Source organism: Chroicocephalus ridibundus, chromosome 4, assembly GCF_963924245.1.
Source record: "Chroicocephalus ridibundus chromosome 4, bChrRid1.1, whole genome shotgun sequence".
NCBI lineage: Eukaryota > Metazoa > Chordata > Aves > Charadriiformes > Laridae > Chroicocephalus > Chroicocephalus ridibundus.
The window spans coordinates 78,934,585-78,950,289 of NC_086287.1; positions in this window are offsets into that span (position 1 = coordinate 78,934,585).

A 15,705-nucleotide genomic window follows, 5' to 3' on the forward strand; every position below is an offset into this window, starting at 1 on the left:
GCATGAAGATGTGGGTTAGTATTTTCAAGGATTGTCACAGGAAGTGAGTTAAACCCTTCTCAAACATCACTAGATGTGCCTTTTGAGCCTAGATGGTCTTGTAATTTTGGGTCCCACCCTCTATATATCTAGTGAATAAATTAATTTACTCAATAAGATATGTACATATATATCTAGGGCATATATTGTAGATCATACATTTTTCTTAAGCTACAGAAGATTCATGGCAGCATATATATAAAAAAAATTAATGAGTGATCAGTCTAATAAAAACAAATGGGGAACTCCAGCTGATCCCAGTTTGAGGTCCTTTGCTAGTATATTTATAATACCCAGGTGTTTTAATAGAAATTGAGAGATTTATACAGTAAATTATTTCATAGCTTTTTCCTGTTTGACTCAGCACTTTTATGCATGAGAAGTTACTTTATGTTCTTAACAAGTTTGCACACATAGGAATACTTTTTGTATATAAAATAAAATGCTTCTTTAAGAAATTAAGTCGAGCCTATACTGCTAGTACAAGTCTTTTTTCCACTCAATTTTGTATTAACTGTAAATATTATGCGTAAATATATAAGCCAATTACAAGATTTTTATGAGAAGATAACTTATGATTCCCAGTCAAAGTATTAATTTAAATTTCTCTTGGTTTTTGTTAATGAATTGCTTGTTCCTTTTTAGTGGGCTTTGTGACAAATGTTTTTTTATATACTTCAAAAATACCATGTGATTGAAATCAGCAATACTGTTGAAATGAGGATATATCTAGAGGAGCATGTTATTACATTCGTAATATTTCTTCTTCCACTTGAAGTCAGAAGTCAATGTATAAGATATTTTAAGTTTGGGGGTTTTTTTGAGAAAGAGAAAGGCATGTGCCTGGGAGAATTTAATGTACTAAATTAAACAGTAGTCAGGAATATAAGTATATGGAGTTTCCTTCCTTCAAAATATAATATAAAATAAATACTTAGTTTTGATTCTAAAGAGTGCCACAGTACTGCATAACATGCATGAATAAGATCTGAATTTTCATATCCTAATTTCATCAAAGTGCTTTTTATTCAATATTTGACTAGGTATTGCTGCCGCCTACAGTGGTACAGAGCCCACTAAGACCAGTGGAAAGATTTCTATCAACTTCAGGCCAAACCTTACATTGGCAAAAGTAGTCTGTCACACGCCATTAGCAGTAGTGTTCACACATACGAAATTTTAGGCTATTTTAGTAAGATGTGTTGGGGCTGATGGAAGGCTAATGCCATATTCGGGTTTTGGTATGTGATGACTCATGTATGGACATTATTTGAAAAGGCAGAACAGACCTCAGTTTCGGCTTTGATACAGATGTGTCCTTGAAAAATACAAATGTCGTGATGCTCATGGCCTGCCCTGACATCCAGTTCTGTGTTATTTTGGGGAGGGGCGAGCTTTTTAATTCTCTTTTCCATGGATTTTTATGTGCTATCTGTTGCCAACTGTTGCCAGCTGCATTGTGAAAACTGAATTCAGCCGAACGGGTGCAGGCAGCATATTGTGAAAAGCCTGTCAGTGGTGGTTCTCGCCAGCCTTTGAGCTGGCCCTGACTTGCGTGCGGTTGTGAGCGCAGACCTGGTGTGAGCTGGGACCGCTGGGGCTGCTGCTGTCTGTAGAGCACTGGGCTGACACTCAGTTCTGCTCGGTTTCGTTCCCGGCTCATCCCCTGCGTCCATGGCACATCACTTTGGTAAGCGTGAGACTGTGGCGGGACTTTCCTGTCTCTCAGCAGGGTTGTGAAGACAAAAATCAGTTCATGATAGTAAGATGTTTGATTTCTACCCTGCTGAGGAAGTTAAAAACACTTCACATATGTAACTTCGCCTCTTCTTACCTGTCAAAGGGCAAAGTTGGTGCTTAATCTTCTCCCCTTTTTCTCTGTGTCCAAACTTGGGAAAGTTCAGTAACGGTTTTGTATGTTTAGTCTTAACTTTAGGCCACTGAAACAACACATCAACAGGAGGCTGAGGCCAGCAATATGTCACAAATCCATGTGATTTTTAAAGCAATAACATGGACAAAACAGACAAGGTGTTAAGCTTTATGTAGGCCATTAATGTTTAGTTTTAAGCCATTTCATGTCAATATCTTGTATCGTTTTTTCTGCATATAGGAAGAAATCATATTTTTGTGTGACATCATAAAATAGAAAGCACCTAAGAACTTCTTGGATCTTATAGATCAGTTGGAAAATATCCCAGACAATCAGCAAGCTAACCCAGTGGTTCTGGTAATTTTCTTCTGAATCCATATTTCAGAAAAACCCAGCAAGTGTACATACCACGTATGCATGGGAAAATATTACAAGAGGTTCTTTGGTCTGTGATTTTGGAGGAATGCAGACTAGCTAATGAGCATGGGTCTCTCTGGCATAAAAATCTCTAAAGCTCGTTATAAATTAGCGTGTATACCTTTGAAAAGGCAAGTGCCGGCGTAAGCATCTTTCAGATGCACTTTCCACGCAGGACAATTCTGAAATGCGTAAGCACTGGGAGGGCTTGTGCTGTTCCTGTGTCTACCTTCTCTCTGAGGATTTGTCAGCATGGCATTGTCCATAACCACTGACTCTATACACTTTTTGGATAAACTTTAGTCCCACTCCCCCCAGCCCCTGGCCAGGTGCAGAATTTATATCCAACCTCCTGGCCTTGAGGCAGGAATGCTCCCCGGTGAGCTATCCTGACACTGTAGTACATCCTGCCATGAGTTTTAACATCACTAGAGACATTTTTTTTCCCCCAAAGGAAATAATGACTTGCAGTAACACAGCTTGTTGTGAGATCTTGCTGGAAATCCAAACATGTGGCAATTTACGAGTGTCAGCAGATTTTTTCAGACTTGTGTGGCAATACGTGCTGTGCGTTAGATGTTGGAATCTGACCCTTCGGCTTTGCCACAGTGGTGTCCCAGGAAAACCATGTAGAGTTGCTTCTACTCTCTTTTCTATTTACTTTCTTTCCCTTAATATACTGCAGTATAGTTTACCTATAAAGCAATCTGTCTGTGTTCTGCCTGTAGCTTGTTTTTCACAATCTGAAATCCTGCCTAAGGCCTTTTTATCTGATCAATCAATTTTGCTCTATATTTTTTTTTTCCATTCATGCTTTCTTTTTATGACACTCTTGACTAACTCTGAATTAGAGTGTAAAGAATTAAATAAGAGGCAGAAAATGGTAAAGGACATAAATTTATTTTTTTCTTTCTCCCACCAATCTTGTAATAACTAGTATGTTTTAAGAAGATGAGAATTTCTTTTCCTACAAAAGATGAAACCCAAATTCTGAAACCCAGTTTGAATACCTGCATTCTGCCTAGCTGGAACTGAGAGAAATATAGATCTCATACTGTTTCATGACAAAACAGTCTTTGCATTCATCCTTGAAAAAGTGAAACAGGCTTTTTCTGGTTATTACTATTAAGAACAGCATAAACAAACCTGAGCACACTGCTGTGTAATGTTCAAGTAGAAAATAATCTCGTAACAGACTGCCTTGTCTGAAACGTGGGTTTGGCATGTTTAGCATGTTTTACATCATCAGTTTCTGTTACAGCTGTTGGCACTAGCCTGCAACATGATTGAGAGGTTTTGATGACCTCAGCTTCTGCAGTTTATTAAGTCATTCAAACAAATAAAAAAGCTCTGTCAAGTAGCTCACTCCCAACATCTGGCTTACCTGTATATTGTTATGGTCTAGTATAATTGCGATTTGGATTTTAAGTATCTATTAGTGAGGGAGGGAGAAGAGAAAGCAACTATTCTGTGTCCAAAATGAAAGAGAAAAAGATAGGGACCTTTACTACTATCTCTACTGAATACACAATGAAGGGCTAAGAAAACAATCTTTTAAGGGCCTTAAGATCTGGCCGTATTAATAAAATAAGCTAGTTTTCATTCTGAAGGTCAGTAGCAATCTATTATTATTACAGGTATTGCTAGAACCGCGTAGAGAAACAGGAACACATCTGTATTGCATCAACTGCAAAAAGCAGTGAGAGTAATGTGTTCATCTGAAGGAAGCAGATTGGTTTCTTGAAAGTACATTTCCTTGGGCCAGTGGCATATCTAGTGACTCCTAGTTCTCTACTACCATCCAGATGGTTCTGCGTTGCAGAGAGAACAGTGCCATTTTTAAAACAGTAGATTATTTCTTCAGAATTAGAGATTTTCAGAGAGCTTTTTCGTCAGTTCTGTGTTGAGATAGGACAGATAGGGTTAGGACACATGATAAATGACAAAACTTGAAAATCCAAAAGCTTTATTTTTTCCAAATTAGATGAAATTCTTTGGCTTTTATATGGAAATCCATGTGGTGTGGTGGTTAAACTGATGGTTTAAGCCAGGTTGAAATTAGAGTGAAAACAGCTTTCCCGTTGGTATTTCAGAACATCTGTTCAGGCAAGTAGGCTTTGGCACAATGGGAAAAAGAGAATACCAAAGCAACATTAAGCAACTCTGGTGATCCCCAAAACCCTATTAAAGCAGAAGTCAGTAAGATTTACCACAGTGGAAAGTCTGTACCCAGTTTCCTTTCCCCCACCCATGTGTTGCTTGGAAGTGACTGTAGGTGGCTGTACCGCCCTGGGATGATCCCCCGTGCCTGGCTCTCAGACCTAACTCTGCCATTTGGAATTGGACAATGATGAAGATGAGCTTCACTGAGCAGGAAAATATTTGGAGACTATTTTCTTTTTTCTTTGGAAAGTATAATGCCTTGTAGGTGCTAGTACAAGTGGACTCTTACAGTTTCAGAGGAAAAATACCTGAAGTCAGTGGCGAGAACTTCATAAAGCCTATGGAGATGGCGAGTGGAGGCAAAAGCAGGCTAGAACTTAGTACAGCCTCTAACCTTGTGTGACTGCTCTGTGGTAGTGTCACTACCTAAAGGACACAATGTCACATCTTCCTTGGAGAAGGTCATCCAGCTCACCTGGTTTATCTGATGTTGGCCCTAGGAGGCTGTGGTAAATGTGTCTTCCTGGCAAGTACGGCTATGATAAGATACCACAGAGATGAGATGTGGCTAAAGCTAACTAATTTTTTAAACAAAACCTTGTAATCCCTGTGCCATGCATCAGAGTTCATCCAGGGATTTTGCACTTCCTGTGTGTGTAAATCCAAACGGACGATCTCCAATGGGTAGTAAATGACTTTGGGTTTCAGTACCAAAACACACCATAGGCTTTCAGTGAGACTGGATTAGATCACATATGGAAATGCAGCTTGCTGTTTTCTTACAGAGTGAAAGGGAGAGTCAGAGTATTCTGAGTCATGACAGAAAAAGCTCTATTTACTCTTAAGTTAGGAATTTGCTATGTAGTAGTTAGAACTATCCAGTCACCATTAAGAAAATGCTGGCACGGGCCACTGAAATGACAGTCTGTTTGGCTGGGTCTCATTCTGGGGGAGTTTGCAGTAATGCCAACAACTCAGAAGTGCATCAGAAGTTGTTTTAAAGTACTGAAAAGCAACATGTAAACAGTGAGCAAAACATGAGTAAATGGAGAATGAAGTTGTCATCAGCTGTCCTTCTGTGGAAGCAGGAAAGTGTATGTTGTAAGATGTGGCTAAAAGCAGAACTCTTTTTTTTTTTTTTTGCTGCCTCAGTGACTTCCCAACTGAGGAAATACAAACCTGATCATTTTCAAATCCACCTGTACAATCTGTCTGCTTAAGCTGCTGCAGGAATAACGCTTATGCAAAATGATGAAAAAAAAGCAGTCATACTGTCCTTCAAGTCAATATTTTTCTTGTGGTTTTAACTCGGGTCCTGGTCAGAAGCTAATGGGATTTATTTTCCTTTGACTTCCACAGTTTTTGAATCCAGGCTTTAACATGCATGAATTCATGAAAAGCTGGGGAGCATGTTTATTCCCAAAGTGAAGCAGTCTTACAGACATTTCTCTTTTTCTTCTAAGGCTGCCCTTTTCTCTTTGGAATAAAGGTATGGGCAATAGGCCATGCTTCAATGTCTGGGACCATCTGCCAACGCAAACAGAAAAAAATTAATTATGAATGGTGTCTTCCCATGCTAATCATTTATTGTAAAGGAGTTTTTCAGCTTGTTTGTAATGGCTGTAGCCTAAGGGTGCACACTGTATAAATTGCCTGATTACAGGATACAGAACACTTCTTAATAGGCCTCAGATGATTAGGAGAGGGGAAAGAAATTAAAAAGGCTATTTCCCTTTAGGTATGCAAATGGATTGCAGAACAATAGACAAAGATATGATAGACCATGATAAAACATACCCTCTTTTCTTTTACCTTAAATTATGTACTAGGCAAGTAGCAAGCTTCATTACATGTGTCAGCCAAGATGTGAATTGTTTCATAATTGAAACAATGCCGTAGCCAGATAGCGCATGTTAGATTTCAAGATAAACTACCAGGTTTTGTGTCCTCAAGCAATTTGGGGTTTTCTGCCTAAATCTGTCTTAGCAATGGTTACATTCTGACCTTGGTTTAATTTAACTCTGCCTACTTTAGCCTCTTTGAGCTGCCTATTCAAATAGTAAAAACTAAATTTGCTTTTGTCACGCTAGATCCTCCTCTCGATTCATAGTTTACTTGTTTGCATCTCCTAAACAGCTAGTATTTTACTGCCTGTGTGAAAGTAGTAGTGTGTATAAACAGTTAAGTGAACAGCAGGAGCCACGTCCTAGTTGACTGTCGCGCTCTTACACGTGTGTGTATGTATGTATTCTTCTTTCCCATACACATCTGTGTGGGTCAAGCGTCTGCTGTTTCCTGTGAGCTTGAATATTTGGGGAGATACAAATTCATGTTTCCTGGTACTAAAGTAACTTGACTGTCTTAATAGTCAAAAGCAGCTCCTAGGGAATTGAAAGGTGAGAGGTGATAGATAATATTGCCTTTAAGGATTGCTCTTCAATGACACATGGGGCTCCTTAGAGTCTAAATCACTACGCAAGTCAGTCAGAAGTGGGTGCTTAACAACTACAACCCTTTGAAAAATCACCCCCCACCCCTCCACCCACCCTGCAATGAAGGAAGGTTGGTAAAGTGCAGTGGAGGTAGCAAGCAAAAGCTCTCGCGTGCTAACAGTAGGACAGTCTGAAGCAAAGTTTCCCCTGATATCTGACTGAAGGGTTGGTTCTGACAGCCACATTGCTGTGTCACCAGTGTTCAGCAGACAGGATGCTGAGAATCACCAAACGGGGTTTAAAAATCATAGATTTTAAAAAATCATAGATTTTTAAAACTATGAAACTTTTTAAATCCTTTTATTTTAATATATAAGCATTGGGGCTTACATACTCGAGATTTTCTTTCCAAGTATGATGTGTCAAAACTAGCTGGGATTAGGACCACAAGTCCAGTCTGTGCTGAATTTTTTGAATAGTCAAAGTTGGAATTCTCCCATAATTATAAAAAGCCAGGACCTGAACATAAAATATGAAGCTTGTTCTAAAGCTATCAGATTTGAAAACTGCCTCCAATTTAAACTGCCTGCGTTTTGCGGTATTTCTTACAACAGCACAGAACAGACAGTAAGTCTGCAAGTTTAGCCAGGGGAAGCTTACGAGAGCAGAAAGGACTGAACTGTGTGTTACAGTCATGAGAAGCTCAGCTACGCATGAGGAACAACGATGTTTAAGTGTGTCTCCCAAAATAAATCAGAATCAAGATTCAGGAAGTAATCGGGTCTAAATTTTTTTAGATAAATATTTTGTTTCCCATATGATAAGTAAGCAAACAGGGAAGTGAAAAAATTCTCCAAGGACACGAACTGTGTCCGTATGGCATACTTTCTGACAGTTTAGTCTTCCTTACTTTCTCAACCCAGTCTTTCTGCAGAGAAGAAATGTATTTGCAGGTGCACCTCACGTGTAGAGCGTGACCCTCTGATCCAAGCTCAGACTGTTAAGTACAGGACTGTCCTTCCTCCCGCCTGGAAACCATTGGGGGTTATGAGATTCCCCTGGTTAGGTAAGGCCACCAGGTCAGCCTTTAGCCCCTGGCAGCGCGCAGTTATTCTCTCAATCAGATGCAAGGCAGAAGAGAGTGGAGAGGAGGAGGGTAAGGAGAATTTTATGATACAGTCATCTGGGGCTTCTAAGAGCTGTAAATTGGGATTTAGAGCGATATCCTTGTTCTTTCCTTTATTTCACCAAGTAACAAGGGAAACAGCACTTTGAATGTACTTCTCATGAATAAATAATGTGCTCATTTGAAAGCTGGAGTTGAGAATGAGAAATATATCCAGTATCTTTTAGTGGCCCTGAAGTTCCATCAATGTACCGGATTGTAGAGAGGAGCCACGTGGAGAGGCACACACGGTGCACGTGTGGCCCTGCCCTGGCCAACAGGGAGGCAAGCACATGGTGTTCCTTACATTTCTTTGCTAGGACCTAGGCTCCCCATGCGTTGTTGAAGATTTTTCACTTAACGGATGTGAAAAAAAAAGCGAATGTTAGGTTAAATGTTGTTTGAATCTGTAATTCCGTTTATTTAGCATCCACACCCCTCACCTTCAGACTCAGGCTTGGTTGTATCATGTGAGGTCCGTAGCCTGCTGGAACAAAGCACGGCGAGGGATCATCAATCCTTCTAGGGAAGCGCTAACCACTTCGTTCACTGCTCTGTGACCGTGTCCTTGGACTGTTTGATAAACTTTGTGTTCTGGTAGTTCTGGTCCATTTGTTGTCAACCAGCAGTGCTGTCACTGCAGCAATATGTAAACTTTCTGCGTTAGATGAAACACTACCTGGTCCCTTAAGATATCAAAGATGATCAGAGAGAGAGAAGCACTTTAAAGTTATCTGTTCTCCTAATAATTTCTCATTACTTCACTCTGTGTGTTTTCCTTTGCAGCTCTTTCTAAACAGTCACGCTGTATGGGATTGTGTAGACCTGCTTACAACTGTTCCTTGATTGCGCGGTAGATCCTTTCCATGGTGTTTCTCTCTTGGTTCAATTACAGCAAGAACAAACTATAATTTGTGGCATTTTAAGATTGGTCCTGCTTGGCAGATCACCTGCTGGAATCAGTGGTTGTGTGTGGATGCAGGCATTTCAGGATCTCTATCATCATTCAGACATAAAAAATTATTTTTAAATGGATAGTAATAGACTATTAATTTTTATAAAACGAATATTTGCAGTTAGCATCAACAAATACATTTCATTTCGTTTGATGTTTGTGTTTTTCCTTGTTCTTAACTATTAGATAGATGAAAAGCTTTGAATCCAGTTTGAAATATGGTATTATATATCCTACATTAGGTATCTTTGAAATAGCATGTGTGGGTGTTTATGACATTTTTGAAGATTGATGATTGACAGTCACTCCCATAAAAAGTAGTAATATGAAGAATCACTTGTTCCAAGAATGCTGAGAACATTCCTTACTTTGATTTTTTTCCCTTCAATTCCGAAACCCGAAAATCAGTTTTATTTTTTAAGAATAAGAAAATATGAACAAAAAGGCACTCTATTAGGCTAATCTACTTTTTATTATTATTATTATTTGACTGCACAATCTAAAAAAATCAGCTTACATTCTGCCTCCTAATGTCAGAGTATTTTTTCAGGTCTTGTTGATTTTAAACTCAATACTACATGATCCTTACACTCCACAAAACCTCAGAAAGGAAAAGCAACTAAAAAAAAAAAAAAAAAAAAAAGTGAGGAAAAGGTGGTTTTGTGAGGCAATGCCTTCCCCAGTGAGTGTGAAAACCAGCAGAAAATAGCACTATCAGAAGGGAAAACCAGCTTTAGCTTCTAACTGTAGTTCACCATGCTTGGGATAAATGTCAAATAGCATTTGGGCCTCTAAGGAAGCCACACGACCAGAGAAGCTGCCTGGATGGCAGCCTCTTCTTTGAATGCAGCTCTTTGAGCAAAGCTGAGCCCTGCATCCTTCTCTCCCCTTTCGCTTTTCATATGGTGATAAAATGACTCTAGTCGTTATATGGGATTATACAAAGTATCATATTGCAGTGATACTGTTTGAGGTTGATTGGAATCTTAAAATGCCTTTTCATTTATTTAATTTTCAGTTTGTGGCAACAGTTACCCCCCCACACACACGGAGTTTACTGGTTTGGAAGGTTTCAGGTTTGTAGGCTAGGAGGGAGAGTATAAAGGATCAAAGCAAAAACTGATGATGGGTGCATTAAATTAATTTCGTTATCCATTTTTACAGATAAAATGAGTTTTTGTCATAAAATATATATTTCAGTCTCTCTAATGTTTAGACTAAAACTTTTTGTTTACTCCTTAAGTTTCCAGTGGATTCAGCTGGCTTTGATACAAAGCAGTCATTAATTTTATCTTGTCTGTCCCGAGTCCCTCTTCACTCTAGACAGCTTATATATTAACTAGTATTAAATCATGTAACTAAAAAATTGCCATATAACTTATTGAAAATGCTAAATGAAGTGGTTTAATTTATAAAAATAGGTTCCTTTCTTGTGGGCTTTTCTGCCAAAAGGTAAATCGTAGCCATCAGTGTTTCACTTAAATTATGTTGTACCGCATCAGTGGTACTTTAGTTTTTGGATTTTCGACCTGTCTCTTTCCACAGCAATGGTGCAGTACTGTAGTAACTGAAAGAAGTGCCATCTTTGCCTTCAGCATACCAGATTTTAAAAAAGAATCAAGTCAGATTCCAGGGCTTGAAAACTATTCATGAGTGAATCATATACATTCAGCAATTAGAGATCTGCTTACGTTTTTTTAAAGATAGTACACTTATATAAATAGATAGAAGACTGTACATTTAGTTTACAGGAAGGGGGAATAGAAACATAGGTAAACTTTTAGCCGTGCCTTTGCCCTGCTAGGTAAACTGCCTAAACTCCAGTGGATCAGCTGGTATTCAACCTTTAAGAGGGGGATTGGAACGTTTACCTTCCTTAGAAAGTGCTTTGATGCCTGATGACAAAAGAGGATCTCTAGGATTAAAAAAAAATGTTATCATAAAAATAACAAAGGTATTTTCTCGTTGTTTTAAAGGACAGATGACTTCTCAAACTATGAGTTCAGGCAGAGAATTAAAGGTTAGATCCCCTTTGTGTATATGTGTTTGTTAACCTAATCTTTTCACATTAAAAATGGTGAGAATAATAACTCTGCAAATAAAAGTTATTTTTAAGGCTTTTTAAGCCCTATTTCTCAATTGTCTTGGACATATATACTTGCTAATTAGAAAGGCTAATGTAAGGCTCCTCACATTAGACAGCATACAAATAATAAATTAGGCTCTGCAGAATTGCAACATTTCTATTCGTTTTGCAATGAAGCAATTGTGCATCTTGCAGTCTGCAGCCCTTTGTGCCTTCTGTATACAATAAAAAGCAATATATATTTCTAGGTTACTAGTACTTTTGCCTATATTTTGTGAACAGGAGCAAAATACCATAATTTCCACTAGCTCCTGGGTGATAGCTCTGTGTTTTAATAGAAAAAAATATGGTAATCAGTTGAAAGATTGATAAATAACTTGTGAAGGAAGTTAGTTACTGGCATACTCTGATATGCCTGTTGTCCCCCATCACAGTATGAATTCATCACGGTATGAATCACTCGGCAGTCCTGAAGCAACGTATCACAGGTAGCATATACCTTCAGATTCCAGAAGAGTGACAAACACGGTATTGTACAGTGCTGTGGATGACTGATGATGCAGGAATAAGTAGGAGTAGGAAGTACACTGGAGTTATCAAGAACTCATTCAAACAAAGCCTAAAAATCAGCCAAGTAGCGAATTTTATTTTGTGATTGTTTTCAATAATTTCAGATCCTTTAGCATGATTGTGCTTCCCTGACATGATTGTGCAGGGGGACGTAATCTAATCTTGTTTCTGTATTTGAAAACCGGGGGTTTCCTAGGTTTACCTGGGACATTCTGCATATATTTTTGCAAACCAGTGCCAGTGTAAGGTTTCCTCTTGGAAAGGTTGTTCACTGGTGAGTCTCAGGTTCTGCAGTTTTTTTCCCATCAGGTTCTGTGGCCTGTTTGTGAATTTAGTGGCATAGGACACACAAAAGTTGCCAGGGAAAAGATAACCTTAGATACGGTTCCACTATTTCTTGTGTAGCACAGCTGATTTAAGAGACTGCCAACCTCACATCTCCCACTGCCAGCGATTCACAACAGCTTTTGAACCCAGATCAGTTTACAACCTACTTTATAGCGTGACTTCATAAACAGTTGGCGTGGTATAACTCAGAATGAAATAAATTGCGGCGGGAGATGGGAACAAGAGTACCAATGCAGGACACTTCCTTTTGGGAAGCTGAACCGAGGTGTGCTCACACCCATCCTGTTTGTTAACTTCCACCCACGGCAGAAACACATGGGGGCAGGGTGTTGGAGCTGTTTCTGCAGCGTCTGACCATGGGCTGATGCAGGGGCTAAATATGGTTTGCCTCATGCACATTGATCTTTAGCTGATTTGCTTTAATTTTTTTCTGAGTCTCCCTGCATACCAATCCTAAGTGTGTTAAGAACATTTATGTGTTTGGTAATAGAACCTAAAAATATATATGTATATACAAATAGGTGATCAGATGTTTGCAAAGAGGGAGAGAATCATTGATGCAAGGAAATTCTGCTAGGCACCCTGTTTTAATACTGATTGCTCATGTAAAACATCTCGATCCAATTCCAAGAGAGACGTCAGTAAATGCTACCAGCTTAATTTCTTAGACTATTTTACTTGATAAGATAGGCTGAGCATGCTTTGAGACAGAGAGTTTTACTAAAGTAGCCTTTAGGGCTTTGTGTGCATTCAAACTAAAACTAGTTTAGAATTTGGTCAGAAATAAAGTCTATTGCTGATGCAGTTCTAGGATCGATTTTCTTTGGTGGTGAAGTCAATTTTGGTGGTTCCCACCTTTGCTGTGCTACTACAGATTTTTGTGAGGCCATTTCTGTAGATTTCAGCACAGCAAAGAGGATTATCTGCAGCACAGGAACAGAAATGAACAGTCAGAGGGAAATACAAGAATTTCTCTGCCTTACTGGCAGAGAAAAATGTCAGGCAATTACACCTTGAGCAGCACCAAGATTGCATTTCAGTGATTATTAAGACAACAGATAACTTTTAACTTGTTTCGCAAACATCTCTTGCCTCTGAAAGGGCAAGTTTATTGTCAGATTCACTAATAAATTTAAACATCCTCTATGCTGTTTTATAGATTAGCCGTAACTGTAGAAAAGCTGTGACCTGAGCCACTGACCAAGTGTGCGCTTTTTGACTTGGGGATCGCGGGTGTGGGGACAGAGAACTTAAAAATATTTGTGTGTGAGAGCTAAGGAAGATGCAGGGTTGGAAGGTCGGTAGGGGAATTTTGGAGCTTTGTGGCATGTTTGGTGCTGTGGGCAAGTGTTTAGGGGCCTGTGCTTCGGAGAAATCACTCACGGAAACACAGTGACCAATGCACAAGTGTGCCTGTAACACATAAGCTATCTTTGGAGTGCTTTAAGGGTTTTGGCTTGGGGTAGGGGGCGGGTTTGTGGGGGTTTTTTTTGCTAACAAGCATCCAGTTCAAGGTAATGAGTCTGAGCTAAAATGTCTTGTGACTGTGCAATGATTTTTTTCCTCTAAAAAAAAAAAGGAAGACCCAAATCCTGGAGTCTCTTAGGAGTCAGAAAACACAATTGATACCTACTAGTGGCTGTTATGATCACTCTTTTTAAATAAATTAAGCAAACAAAACATTTTTCCTCCCTTTTAGCTTGAAAGTTCTGGCATCAGCATGGCTAAGTAACACTCACAAACTATAGCAAATGAATTCTTAGGAACTGCCCTTTTTTCATTTATATGTATGTATATATGCACTGCTGTAGCTTGGCTTTCAAGCATCATGTGTTTGTTTAAAAGAAAAGGACACACACCTTGAATGTCAGTTGTCAAACAAAGTGCTTGAATTCCAGCTGAGCAGGATTCCCAAAAGAGCAATCCTTGCCAGTTTGTATTATGGAAAAGCCTAATACCGACACGCTGTTCTGTGGAGCCTTGTCCACGCACTAAAGCAGCCAGAATTAATTCTCATGTTAGAGTCAATCAGCTTGAGAGTTTTCCTGAAGGCAGGTGTTTCAAAGTGCATGCGGTTTTAATGAAAAGCGAAGATAGCTGTTCTCAAGCATGTAGACCTAGAAAGAGAATTTCCCAGAGGTTGCTGTAGATATACCAACCCATTAACGGTTAAACAAGTAAGATTCTCTCCAGTGTCAAGCATGTCTGGTAAACCGGCTGTGCAAAGGCAAGAAGCTTGTCTCTCTTCTTAGATCTCTTTTCCCCTTTGTCTGCTGCTGTTATGCAGGCCCAATACTAGAATATCGTACTTTGTGGTTTTGCTGTGACAGCATTTATCATTTTGCTGTTATCTTGTTATTCCTTGACTCCTTGTTCTCAGTGAAAGTTGTTTCTTATTGTGATTCTTCTTCATTAAGAAATTAGGAAAGAATTTTAATGGTATTAGACTGCCAACCATAAAACACAGAATTTTCAAGTCCTAGAAACTTGGGCATTAGTATCTGCATTGTGCTTGTTTAACTGAGACAGCCAGGAGGAAATGTTAAGAGAGGTGAGCTTATGTGGGGACAGATTGTTCTTAGACTGTTTATATTTATTTAGTTAATGAACTCACATAGTAAATTAATTTCAGTCTATATAAACTGTTTCCAAAAATTATTTTAAGAATATCCACGTAAGGTGAATTTGGGTGTAGATGGGGACAAATCAGTATCTCAAGCGTGCCGTGTATATTCTAAGATTAATAGGAAGATCTTTCAGTGTGGTCCGATTGCATCATCAATGCACCCTCCCTATTGAGGCAACTTGCTTTTGCAGCTGTTTGATATAAATTCCTCGCATATGTCTTCGTCCAGTTGGTTTATTTTTATAAACAATAAATAGGCCAACATTCCTGCAGTGTTTCCCTTCCCTCGGACAATCTCATGGAGCCATTTGCCATGAAGACGGTGGCTGAGATTAGTGGCGTTTGCACAGATGGCGGCCATCATTTTGGAAATCTCATAAATAGTGGAACACGTGGACTTTTTCCTCCCCCTTCAACATGATCACAATAGATTATCAAGGCCTACAAATCACTACCAGATGATATTAAGTTGCTTTGATAACACTCTGGGTCCCTTCCGGTGTGATATTTTTCTTCATTAGAAAGGATAGCTCAAGCACACCAAATCCTCTTACTCTTTTCTCAAAATTTATAGATCTCAGTCTCTAAACTAATTGTTAGTTGCACAGCATGCCTTAAGCTGTGCCCAGACAGAGCAATTACATCCCCCGGCCCTGATTAAAGGCACAGAGGAAACAGAAGTGCAAAGAAAATGAAACACTCTTGGCTGTTTGGGCAGGATGTCATTGCTGTTGTTTGCCTTTTTTGACATTTGTTGATAAAAGTGAGAAAGGAGGTCAGTTATCCATCACTGACCCTTGTTCAAAGCCAAAGATGTGACAGGCTTGTCTCAGGCTACTGACTCCGTTTATGAAATTATAAACAAAAAGAGGTTTCTAGGCCAATGTGCTGCTTTTCTATTAGCAGCTCAAGAATTTCTTCATTTTCCCCCTGCTAAATTATATTGCTTTCTACGTCTTTTAAACTCATTTACTTCCCTGTGTATGCCTAAAACCACAAAATGTCTTCGTTCATGGATGGCCAGAGCTGTA